Raw genomic sequence first — 10,515 nt, forward strand, 5'->3', positions numbered from 1 at the left:
TCCCCGCCCCCCTTGGCAGCCACAGGCGGCTGCAGAAACAGCCTCTTTTCAGGCGCAGTGAAAACCTTGGTGGCCACATGCCCGTGTGTTAACTGGATCCTCTGCAGAGCTTGGGGCTTGGTGGGGCAGTGACACTCTGTAATTCACACACCATGACTTGCTCAAACTTACTTGTTTATATTTTCACAGGGAGCATGAATTTCCTTTATCATGTGAAGAAGTCGTTCCACTGAGGGAAGGATGTTTGAGTCAGCCCAGGGCAGTGGGGAGAGAGGGAGGGAGGTCTCTTTCCACCTCCCTCCCTGCAGGAGGGTTTCAGAAGTCCGCCCCCTGGAATTTCTGTCCTTTGGGGGAAGCTTGAAACCCAACAAGGGCATCTTTGTCCCTCCAGGCTGGCCGCCAGTGCAGCCTCTCTGGGGCACGGGGCTGCGGGTGTGATTCCCACACACCCATCCAAGAGGGATAAAGAAGGATAAAGCCACCTCGCCGTCAGGCGTCAGCTCCTCTCTGCACACTGCTCTTGACAGTCCAAGGGTTTAAATGTGGTGTCTCCAGGCCATCAGATGCCCCAGTGGCACATGAAGGTCTGCACTGGCGACCTTCCTCAGGGGCCGAGGAAGCCAGGACAAGGCAAGAGAGCCCCCAGGCTGGGGGCAGGAGGCCTGGGCTCTAATCTCATCCTGCTGTAAACTTGCGGGGTGACGCTGCGTAAACATATCCGTGTTGACGGGGGACTGAGCCGTGGACTTAGCTGTGACCTGGTAACGGGCAGGGCCCAGGTCAGGATGGCTCAGCACACAGAGTTTAGAATGGGGAACAAGTCCCAGGGGTGCTGGAAGGGCAGAGAGCCCAGACAGGAGGGGGAAGCAATGCAGAGAGCAGCACTGGTGCGGGCCGAGGGTGTCCTGGGGTTCCCCAGGGCCCCTGCGGAAGAAGGGGCCGCCTGGCAGCGGCTGAACTGCGGAGAGGGTGCTCTGATGCACGTCCAGACCTGCACCTCAGAAAGAGTTCCTGTTCTTCACGCTGCTGGCAACGGTGCCGCTGATGCTTTGCCGCTAAGTATGTCTCCAGAATTGCCTCGCCCGAAGCAGGCTGCCTCACCCCAGCTTAGGTCTGCATCCAAGCCTGGTGGGCGTGGGAGCATGGAGTCCCAGCCTCTGGCCTTGACCGTGGACATCTCTAAAGGGGCTATCCCCGCCCCATAGCCTCCCACGAGGTCAGCCGAGGCCTCTGTTGCACCCTGCTCTCTGCCCCGTCCCGCGTCCCTCACTCTCTCAGAGGTCTTCTCCCCTGCGTGCAAATCTCCACTTCGGAGTCTGTCTCCTGGAGAACCCGACTGAAGGCCGTTGGTACTGAGAACGGTGCCAGGGAGAAAATTGTAAATTGGGGTTTTGGAGCCGGGCAGCAGGTGGTGGGTGAAGACGCTGGCAGCTGACTGTGGCAACCGTGAAAACGGTAGCCGGTGGGGAGCCGGGCCGGCCCTGCGCTGGTGTGCACAGTAGCCCAAGTGGTTGCCGCCCGGGGGGACAGTCAGTGTAAGGGCCACGGAATTGGGTGCTGTTCCTGGCTGTGGTCAGTGGGTGGGAGAAAGAGTGGCAGCCTGATTGCTCATCGATTTAAGACCAAGTGTGGGGTGGTGGCAGCAGAAGCTGTGGCCGAGGAGCTCCAAATCCTGTAACACAATGAAAAAGGGGCAAAAATTGTTAACGTCTACTTTTCCCTCCCCCAAGAACTCTGGAAATTAACCAAAGGCTTACAGCAATTGACGGATTTACTTAAGAAAAACAGCTGATTCTCAGTAAAATCAGTTAATTTGATTGTCCCCGCCCCCCTCTTCTTCAGCTCCGTGGTTGCTCGCAATACTGGTAAATGCGGAACAGAGCTCATTCCCAAAGAATCGTGATTAGTTATTTGTTCTGACTTGTCCTGTGTTCTCTGGAAGGCCGGCCCAAATGTTTGTTTGTGTTTCGTTTAACTCAGAGTTGGCCTAGAGCGCAAGCAGCACCCGGGGTGTGTGCCGAAAGCGTTAGCTGACTGCCGCGAGAGGTGTTAGCCGCTGGGAAAGCAGTAGACTAATCACAAAGTTTGGGAGGAAAGGGGAGAAATGAGATCCTTGCTGTCCAGACACTAAGTTGTGTCCCACTCTTTGTGACCATGGACTGCAGCACGCCTGGCTTCCCTGCCCTTCCCCGTCTCCCGGAGTTGGTGCAGACTCACGTCCTGGCTTCCCTGCCCTTCTCCATCTCCCGGAGTTGGCGCAAACTCACGTCCACTGAGCCTTCCAACCACCTCACCCTCTGCTGCCCCTGCTCCTCCTGCCCTCAGTCTTTCACAGCAGCAGGGTCTTTCCCAGTGAGATGCCCTCAGGGCTTTGGAAAGCTTGGAAGTATTCCCACGAGTCTAAAGGGCTGAGCGCACATCCTCCAGAGACTGAGCAGGCCCTGAGCCCTCGCCTGCCGATGCTGCCTGGGCGGCAGCAGGAAGCAAAAGCTAAGGCAGAGCTGGAAGCCGCCTGGCTCGGCACTGAAGGCTTGGCCTGAAACACACAGAGCCCTTTAGCAAAGACTGGAATATTTTTTTGCTCTTCCAATCCTTCAGGGAAATCTCTGTCCAATCAATACCTGACCATAAGCCAACAAAACAGAGATTTCAGGGTCTACATATGACAAATAATATAGACTCTACAGAAAGTTACTTAAAAAGATCCCAACTACAAGAAGGAACAGCAACAACAAATCTTGGGGACGGGAGAGAATCTGGTTTCCAGAGTTGCCACATGATAACACTCCGAATGTCCAGTTTTCATCTAAAAACTACAAGGCCTGCAAAGAGAAAAGAAAGTATGGCTCATACAGAGGAAAAAATGACATCATTATACTCTATCGCTGAGTAAGTCTAGATGTGAGACTTTTTAGACAAAGACTCTATATCGGCAATTTAAATATGTTTGATCAGCTAAAGGAAACTGTGTCTAAAGAGCAGAGGACAGGGACTTCCCTGGCGGCCCAGTGGTAAAGAATCTGCCTTGCACCGAAGGGGGTGTGGGTTCAGTCCCTGGTCGGGAACTAAGATCCCACATGTTCTGCAGCAACTAAGCTGGTGTCGCTGCCACTGAGCAGGTGCTCCAGAGCCCGTATCCCACAGCCAGAGAGTCCGTGTTGTCCTGTTCCTAAGTTGTGTCCGACTCTTTGCAACCCCATGGTCTGCAACATGTCAGGCTTCCCTGTCCTCCTCTATCTCCCAGCGTTTGCTCTGACTCATGTCCGTTGAGTTGGTGATGCCATCCGACCATCTCATCCTCTGTCGTCCCCTTCTCCTCCTGCCCTCAGTCTTTCCGAGCATCAGGGTCTTTTCCAATGAGTCAGCTCTTCGCATCAGGTGGCCAAAGTATTAGAGCTTCAGCTTCAGCATCAGTCCTTCCAATGAATATTCAGGGCTGATTTCCTCTAGGATGGACTGGTTGGATCTCCTTGCAGAAACAAGGGACTCTCAGGAGTCTTCTCCAATAGCACAGTTCAAAAGCATCAATTCTTCAGCACTCAGCTTTCTTTACAGCCCAACTCTCACATCCATACATGACCACGGGAAAAACCATAACTTTGACTAGACGGACCTTTGATAGAGGCAAAGAAGAACAACTTTAGTACACTGTCGAAAATAAATTGTTATTAATCCAAACCGGTGTGTTATAAATTAAGATACTGATTGTAATCCATAGGGCAACCACAAGAAAATAACTCAAAAATAAAGTAAAATAAATTACAATGGCATTAAAATAATACTTTAGAAAATATTTAACATAAAAGTAAGCCGCGATGGAGGAGCTGAGGAACAAAAAGGACGCTGGAAAACAAATCGCAAAATGATGGAAGTTGGGTCTTTCTTATAAGTAATGATTAAATGTTAACAGATTCAAACTCTTCAATTAAAAGACAGGGATTAGCAAACTGGATAAAATAACATGGCCAATGAGGTGCTGTCTCTGAGAGACTCATTTTATTTCTTTATTTATGGTGGTGAAGCAGAGAATAGCTTTATTGTTTTACCAGGCAAAAGGGGGCCACAGCAGGCTAATGCCCTCAGAACTCTGTGTCCCAACCTAGAGAGAGAAGTGCGAAGTTTTATAGTAATTGTTCTAAGAGGCTGTTTTCAGCGCCTGGACATTCTTCTGATGGGTTGGTGGCGAAGTAAGTAGGAGTTGAAGGTGAAAGTGAAAGTCGTTCAGTTATGTCCAACTCTTTGCGACCCTATAGACTATACAGTCCATAGACTCCTCCAGGCCAGGATACTGGAGTGGGTAGCCTTTCTCTTCTCCAGGGGATCTTCCCAACCCAGGAATCGAACCAGGGTCTCCTGCATTGCAGGCGGATTCTTTACCAACTGGGCTCTCAGAGAGTTACCATCATTAATCTTCGGGTTCCAACCAGTCTGGAGTCTACATGTGTGTGGGCAGCAAACAGTTAACATCCCCTGCCTGGTGGGCGTCTCAGTGAGCAGACTGGCTGTAGAACCAGACACAAATTGGCTGAAATGAAAAGGAGGGACACGGGGAGTTCATGCGAGCTGTACTCAAAAGAGGGTTGGCGCGGCTGCACCGGCATCAGGCAAAAGGGACGTTATTACAGACGAAGAAGGAGATAAAGTGGCGAAAGGGCCGACCCATGAAAAAGAGTCAACAATTGCAGATACATATGTGCCTGAAAACAGAGCCCGGAAAACATGAAGCAAAAAAGAAAAGACCAAATTGAGAGAAGTAGAGACTTCAACCATAATAGCTGGAAACTTCGATACTCCACTTTCAATAATGGACATAACAGTTAGGCAGAAAATCAGCAAGGAAATTAAAAACTTCAAGAAAACTATCTACCAAAGCAGCCGAACAGATGTGTACAGAACACGCCATCCAAGAGCAGCAGAGGACACGTTCTTCTCAAGGGCATGGGGAACACTCTCCGGGGCAGACCATGGACTGCACCATGCATATGCCACAGTCCATTTAAGAAGACTGAAATCAAACAGAATATGTGCTCCGACCACAATGGAATGAAATTAGAAATTAATACGTAACAAAAGGAAATTCGGAAAAGTCACAGATTTGTGGGCATTAAATAAAACACTCTTAAATAGCCAATGGGTCAAAGAAGAACAAGGGAAATTAGAAATCGCTTTGAGGAGAATGGAGACAAAAACATGACAAAGCAGAACCATGAGGGATGTAATTAAAGCAATGCTGGGGGTGGGGTGGGCGGTGAATAGCTGCCAATGTCTGCCTTAAAAGGATCGCAAGTCGATAACCTCACCTTCCACCTTAAGAAACCAGGAAAAGAGAACAAACTTTATGACAAAAGAGGTCTGGCAGCTGATGGCCCGGGGGGCGGGGGGAGGAGGGGGACAGGCACAGCTGGTCCTGGCCTGGGGATGCTACCTGTGAAGATGAAGGGCATCTTCTAGGGTGATCCTGGGCCCCAGCCAGGCAGTCCTGGGTCTGGGATCACCACTACTCCCACTGACCTACTTGGGAAATTTGTGTTCTCCAGCCCCACCATTCCAGGATCTGTGGTCCACGAGTCCTGCCTCCCAGAGGGAGCACTTCCCCCGGGGGAACCGTAATAATCTCATTAAACATAAGTCCTGTCTGCCACTCAGTCCCTTCAGGCTCCTTTTTTGCCAAGAGACCCTCCTGACAGGGGTAGCTGATCTGGAGCCTCCGGAGGCAGTGGGGCTGCTTTGACACGCTTGCTGCTGTTCGGTTGCTTAGTCGTGTCCGACTCTTTGCCACCCCGTGGACTGGAGCACACCAGGCTTCCCTGTCCTTCACCGCCTCCCGGAGTTTGCTCAAACTCATGTCCATCAAGTCTGTGATGTCATCCAACCATCTCATCCTCTGTCACCCCCTTCCCCTCCTGCCCTCAATCTTGCCCAGCATCAGGGTCTTTTCCAGCATCAGGGTCTTTTCCAGTGAGTTGGCTCTTTGCATCAGGTGGCCAAAGTACAGGAGTTTCAGCTTTCAGCTTCGGCCTCAGTCTTTCCAATGAATATTCAGGGTTGATCTCCTTTAGGATTGACAGGAAAAATACCTTTAGCACTGGAGGCATCTCTTTGTATTTCTCTGCCTAATTCTGACAGCAAGTAGACAAAACCAGCAGTCACAGCAGGAGGACACAGCAACTAGGAGCTCAAAACAACCAGGAGCTCAGAGTGCTCGGGGATGTTCTGAGAGGCGGGGGCAGCAGAGGAGCTAGTCTGGGATGCAGGAACCTGGAGAGTGCCTGGGGATGTTCTGAGAGGCTGGATCAGCCCAACAAGTAAGTTGCCTGGGTCAGCAGAGGGGCTAGCCTGGGGTGCAGGAACCTGGAGAGTGTTTGGGGATGTTCTGAGAGGCTGGATCAGCCCAACAAGTAAGCTGCCTGGGTCAGCAGAGGGGCTAGCCTGGGATTCAGGAAACTGGAGAATGCTCGGGGATGTTCTGAGAGGCTGGGTCAGCAGAGGGGCTAGCCTGGGGTGCAGGAACCTGGAGAGTGCTCAGGGATGTTCTGAGAGGCTGGATCAGCAGAAGAGCTAGCCTGGGATTCAGGAACCTGGGGAGTGCCTGGGGATGTTCTGAGAGGCTGGGTCAGCAGAGGGGCCAGTCTGGGGTGCAGGAACCTGGAGGGTACAGGAGGTGAGCCTCACCATGTGGCTTTGAGACCAGCCTTTGGACAGGGGCTAGAGGGAAACAGTGATAGAATAGATTCTCTTAAAATGAAGAATCCTATTCATCAAAAGACACAACTGGGGGACAAAACGGCAAGCCACAGAGTTGCAGAAGGTATTTGCCATATATTCATCCAACTTATGACCCACATCCAGGACACTCCTAAAATCAATAAGATAAAGACAACCAGTGGAAGAGGGGGGCGGAATTCTTGAACAGGCCTTGTTTAAAATAGGATTTCCAAGTAGCCCCTAAGTGGATGAAAAGCTCCCCAACCTCATGATTCATGCGGGAAATGCAAATAAAACTCCAGTCAGGCACTACTTGACTCCCACCAGCATGGCTACAATTCAAGACCCTGACAATCGTTCATGCTGGCAAGGATGTGAAGCAACTGGAACGCTCTCCATGCTGGTGGGAGTGTGTTCACCCACCTTGGAAAACCGTTTGGTTTTATCTCCAAAGCTGGGTACCCTTGTTGCCTGCGTGTGTGCTCAGCCACTCAGTCGTGTCCGACTCTTTGCGACCCCAGGGCCTGTAGCCTCCAGGCTCCTCCGGTCATTGAATTTTCAAGGCAAGAATATTAGAGTGGGTTGCCATTTCCTTCTTCAGGGCATCTTCCCGACCCAGGGATCCAACCCTTGTCTCCTGCGTTTCTGGTGTTGGCAGGCAGATTCTTCACCACTGAGCCGCCCGGGAAGCGCACGTCTGTTCCACAGACCCCAGCAATTCTACCACCGAGTGTGTGAGCCACCCACAGAGATACACAAGAGTGATCCGCTTTGCTGTTTGAACAACAAACAGCTGCCCGAATGTCCGTTGTAGGTAGAAAGGGTAAGCCAACCGTGTGGGTCCACGCCACATATAGAGCCCTGATGGTATCAATAACAGACTGCGAGCTACAAGCCACAACGTGGGCGCCTCTCAGGGTGCTGAGCCCAAGGAGCCAGACAAGAAAGAGCACATTCCATTCCTATGGATTTCAAAACAAGCGAACCTAACCCGTGATTCTGGAAGTCAGGGCTGTGGTTACCAGGTGGCGGGGTGGTGGGGAGAGGTTAGTGGCTGGAGGTTGTGGGGGCTTGATGCCTGGGGGCTTGATTGGTGTTGGATCTCCATGCAAGACCCCACGGAGGTGTGTGCTTTGGGGCCACACCGGTAAGGGGTGGTCGGGTTATCTGGTCAGTGGTTAGTGATCTCTGTGCTTCTGCACTTGGTCACTTGGTTCTGTCCAGCCCTGGTCACCCACCTGTCTGTAATCCATCCACGTGGTCCTGGGTCTGGCCGGTCTGGTTGGGCCTAATGTGTGGTTGCTGGCTTCTGGTCGGGGGTTTCCTGGCCTCAGAGTCTCGTGATGAATGACCCTGGTGGTCGAGACTCCTCACCTCCTGTTCAGCAGTGTCTTCCCTGATGTTCTGGGTCTGGACTGTGTCCCCCTAAATCCACATACTGTAGTCCTGGGCAGCCCCTGAGCGATCGTATTTGGAGATACAGCCTTTAGGGGGGTAATAAGGCTAGAGAGGTGTAAAGGTGGGGCCCTGGTCTGATTGATTGCTGTCCCTACAGGAAGAGAGAGACCCCTGTGCTTTCGGCCCCCACAGATAAGAGGCCGTGTGGGGACGGGGACAGAAGGCGACCACCTCCAAGCCACAAGGAGCTCTCTCACCAGATCCCACCCCAATGGACGGCACCTTGATCTTGGAGCTCTGGCCTCCAAAACTGAGAAAATACATTTCTATTATTTAAGCCACCCAGGGTGCTGTGGTTTGTTATGGACACCCAAGCCGCCTGAGACACCACCACTCAGGGCTTCCCCTGCCCCGCAGGGCTGGGTGGACGCCCTCTGCTCCCTCTGTGGCCTGGGGTAAGCAGCCCCCGCCCCTCAAGGGCGGAGGGCAGCGGGTACCAGGTGAGACCGAAGGTGCTGGGCTTGAAGCCTGGTTCCCCCACTTGCTGGCCTTGCTACTCAGCCTCCTGGAGATTCAGTCTTCCCTTCTGCCGAGGGATGGAGGTGAGGATCCGCCCCTGGAGAGCGCCAAGGACATGGGAAAGCCTCAGCAAGGGCACACAGCAGTCCGAGCCCTCCGCAGAGGCCCCAGGACGGGCGGGCGTTGGTCTGGAGGACCTCATCGCAAGATCTAAGCGGTGGTCAGCTTCTGCAGCGGAGAGGGCAGTCAGGAAATCTGCCTGCTTGGGTGAGAGAGCAAAAGCTGTCCCGGGCAGAGCTACCGAGGCGCCGGGCAGACCTTTCCTATCTCTCCATCTTTCTGAAAGGGAGCGTTGGCCGCACTGTTGCTGTTTAATTAGGGGGAGCAGTTAAAGCATGATGGAGGCTCCGTCTCCCTGGTACGAGGGTGGTGCTCTCTGACCTGGCAGGACCCCAGGCCCCCAGCTCAGCGCCCACCGTCCGCACACCTTCCTTCCTGGTGTGGAGTTCTCCCCAACCCGGACTCCCGTCTCCCCCTTGCTGCCCACCTCTCCTGGTCCTGACCCTGCAGGGCCCGTGTCCCCATCCTTGCCCTCTGACCCCGGGCCCACAAACGCTAACCCTGCTTCTCTTCTCTGCAGGTTGCTGGGAAGCGTCTGGATTTTTAGGCTTGGTAACCACAAATCTGGGTTCGGGGGACTGGCTGCACAGACCCCGTTCTGGACCTTTTCTGCCTCTGTATTTGAAGCCCAGACCACGACGGGCTACCGGCTCCATATCTTCCAACAGCAAATAAATACATTGATTAGAGTCACAACTCTCGGGGAGGTTGACACAGATTATATTTGTGCACTGGGTAGAAGAGCTTTCTCGAAATTTAATTATAACTTGAGTGTAAAATATGCCTCTTCTGCGGGAGTTTCGTGCCTCGTGCATAATTACCTCCCCGCTCTCTCCCAATCACCCTCTTACGACGCCTCTGTGTGCTGTGAGCGATTAATTTATAGGCTGGTAATAGGCTAAAACAATATTTAAAGTCATTTTGCCCAATGTAGCTTTTAAGGCGGGATTGAGATAATAATTACTTAAAGACCCGTTTTATCACCCTGGAGTCGTTGCCGCGGGGCTCCTCGCCGGCCCGGGCAGCCTCCTCCCGCCCTGGGACCCATGTGGTCCTCAGCAGGTGTGCGGGCCCCCGGCCACGGCCCTCGCCTGGCAGTGACCACACGAGATAACACGTGGGCCCCGGTCGGGAGTCGGGGCGACCCCAGAAGATGGAAGCCGGGCTCTACCGGCTTCTCGTTAGCAGAGTCAGGGCAGAACTTATCGGCCACTCAGGAGACCAGGACTCTGCGGCCCAGGTGGCTGGAGAAGATGCCCTGGTGCCCACTCTAGGGGTACGTGGACGCAGGGGTGGCAGTGGGGACTAGACAGAAGATGGAGGGCTGGGCTTGGGGCGAGCCCATGCTGCGAGCGTCCTCTCTGATATGGCTCAGCCGTGGAGGGGAGAGAATGGTCCCCATCTTCTCAGGGAATCCACGCATGACTACACAAAACCATCCCACCACGGGCAGGCGGGCGGGCACCTGCTGCTGGGCCTCTCTCGCCCCTGAGGCGCAGAGACAGCTCAAGGAAGGGGCTCTGAAGGAGGGGGTGTCAGGGGAGGTAGCCGGGACAAAGGGGAGCTGCTTTATCTGGTGAGCACCCGCATTGCTTCCTAGGGAGCCCCTTCGCTGCCCTGACCCCCGCCCAGGCTGTCTGTGGGTGCCTGGCAGGGGGTGCGCGGGCAGCCTCCCAGGGGCAGGACCTGGACTTTGGGGTCAGATGGAGCTGGGGCCGGATTCCAGCTTTGACTCTCAGCAAGAGACCCACTGGGGTGAGCCAGGCTCTACCT

The 10,515-nt window shown here is 53.5% G+C and overlaps 1 long non-coding RNA gene across 2 annotated transcripts; it reads left to right on the top strand.

The window, feature by feature from the left end:
• The first annotated feature begins 300 nt into the window (after positions 1-300).
• On the top strand, positions 301-9,435 carry LOC112578216. 2 transcript variants are annotated; one of them, XR_006543671.1, is made up of 3 exons: positions 301-2,046; positions 7,364-7,528; positions 8,261-9,435. It is a non-coding gene; the product is annotated as an uncharacterized LOC112578216 (long non-coding RNA). The 2 variants fall into 2 exon arrangements; XR_003102545.2 differs by lacking the exon at positions 301-2,046 and adding an exon at positions 5,971-6,305.
• Positions 9,436-10,515: the final 1,080 nt, after the last annotated feature.

Source organism: Bubalus bubalis, chromosome 12 (assembly GCF_019923935.1).
Source record: "Bubalus bubalis isolate 160015118507 breed Murrah chromosome 12, NDDB_SH_1, whole genome shotgun sequence".
Taxonomy (NCBI): Eukaryota; Metazoa; Chordata; class Mammalia; order Artiodactyla; family Bovidae; genus Bubalus; species Bubalus bubalis.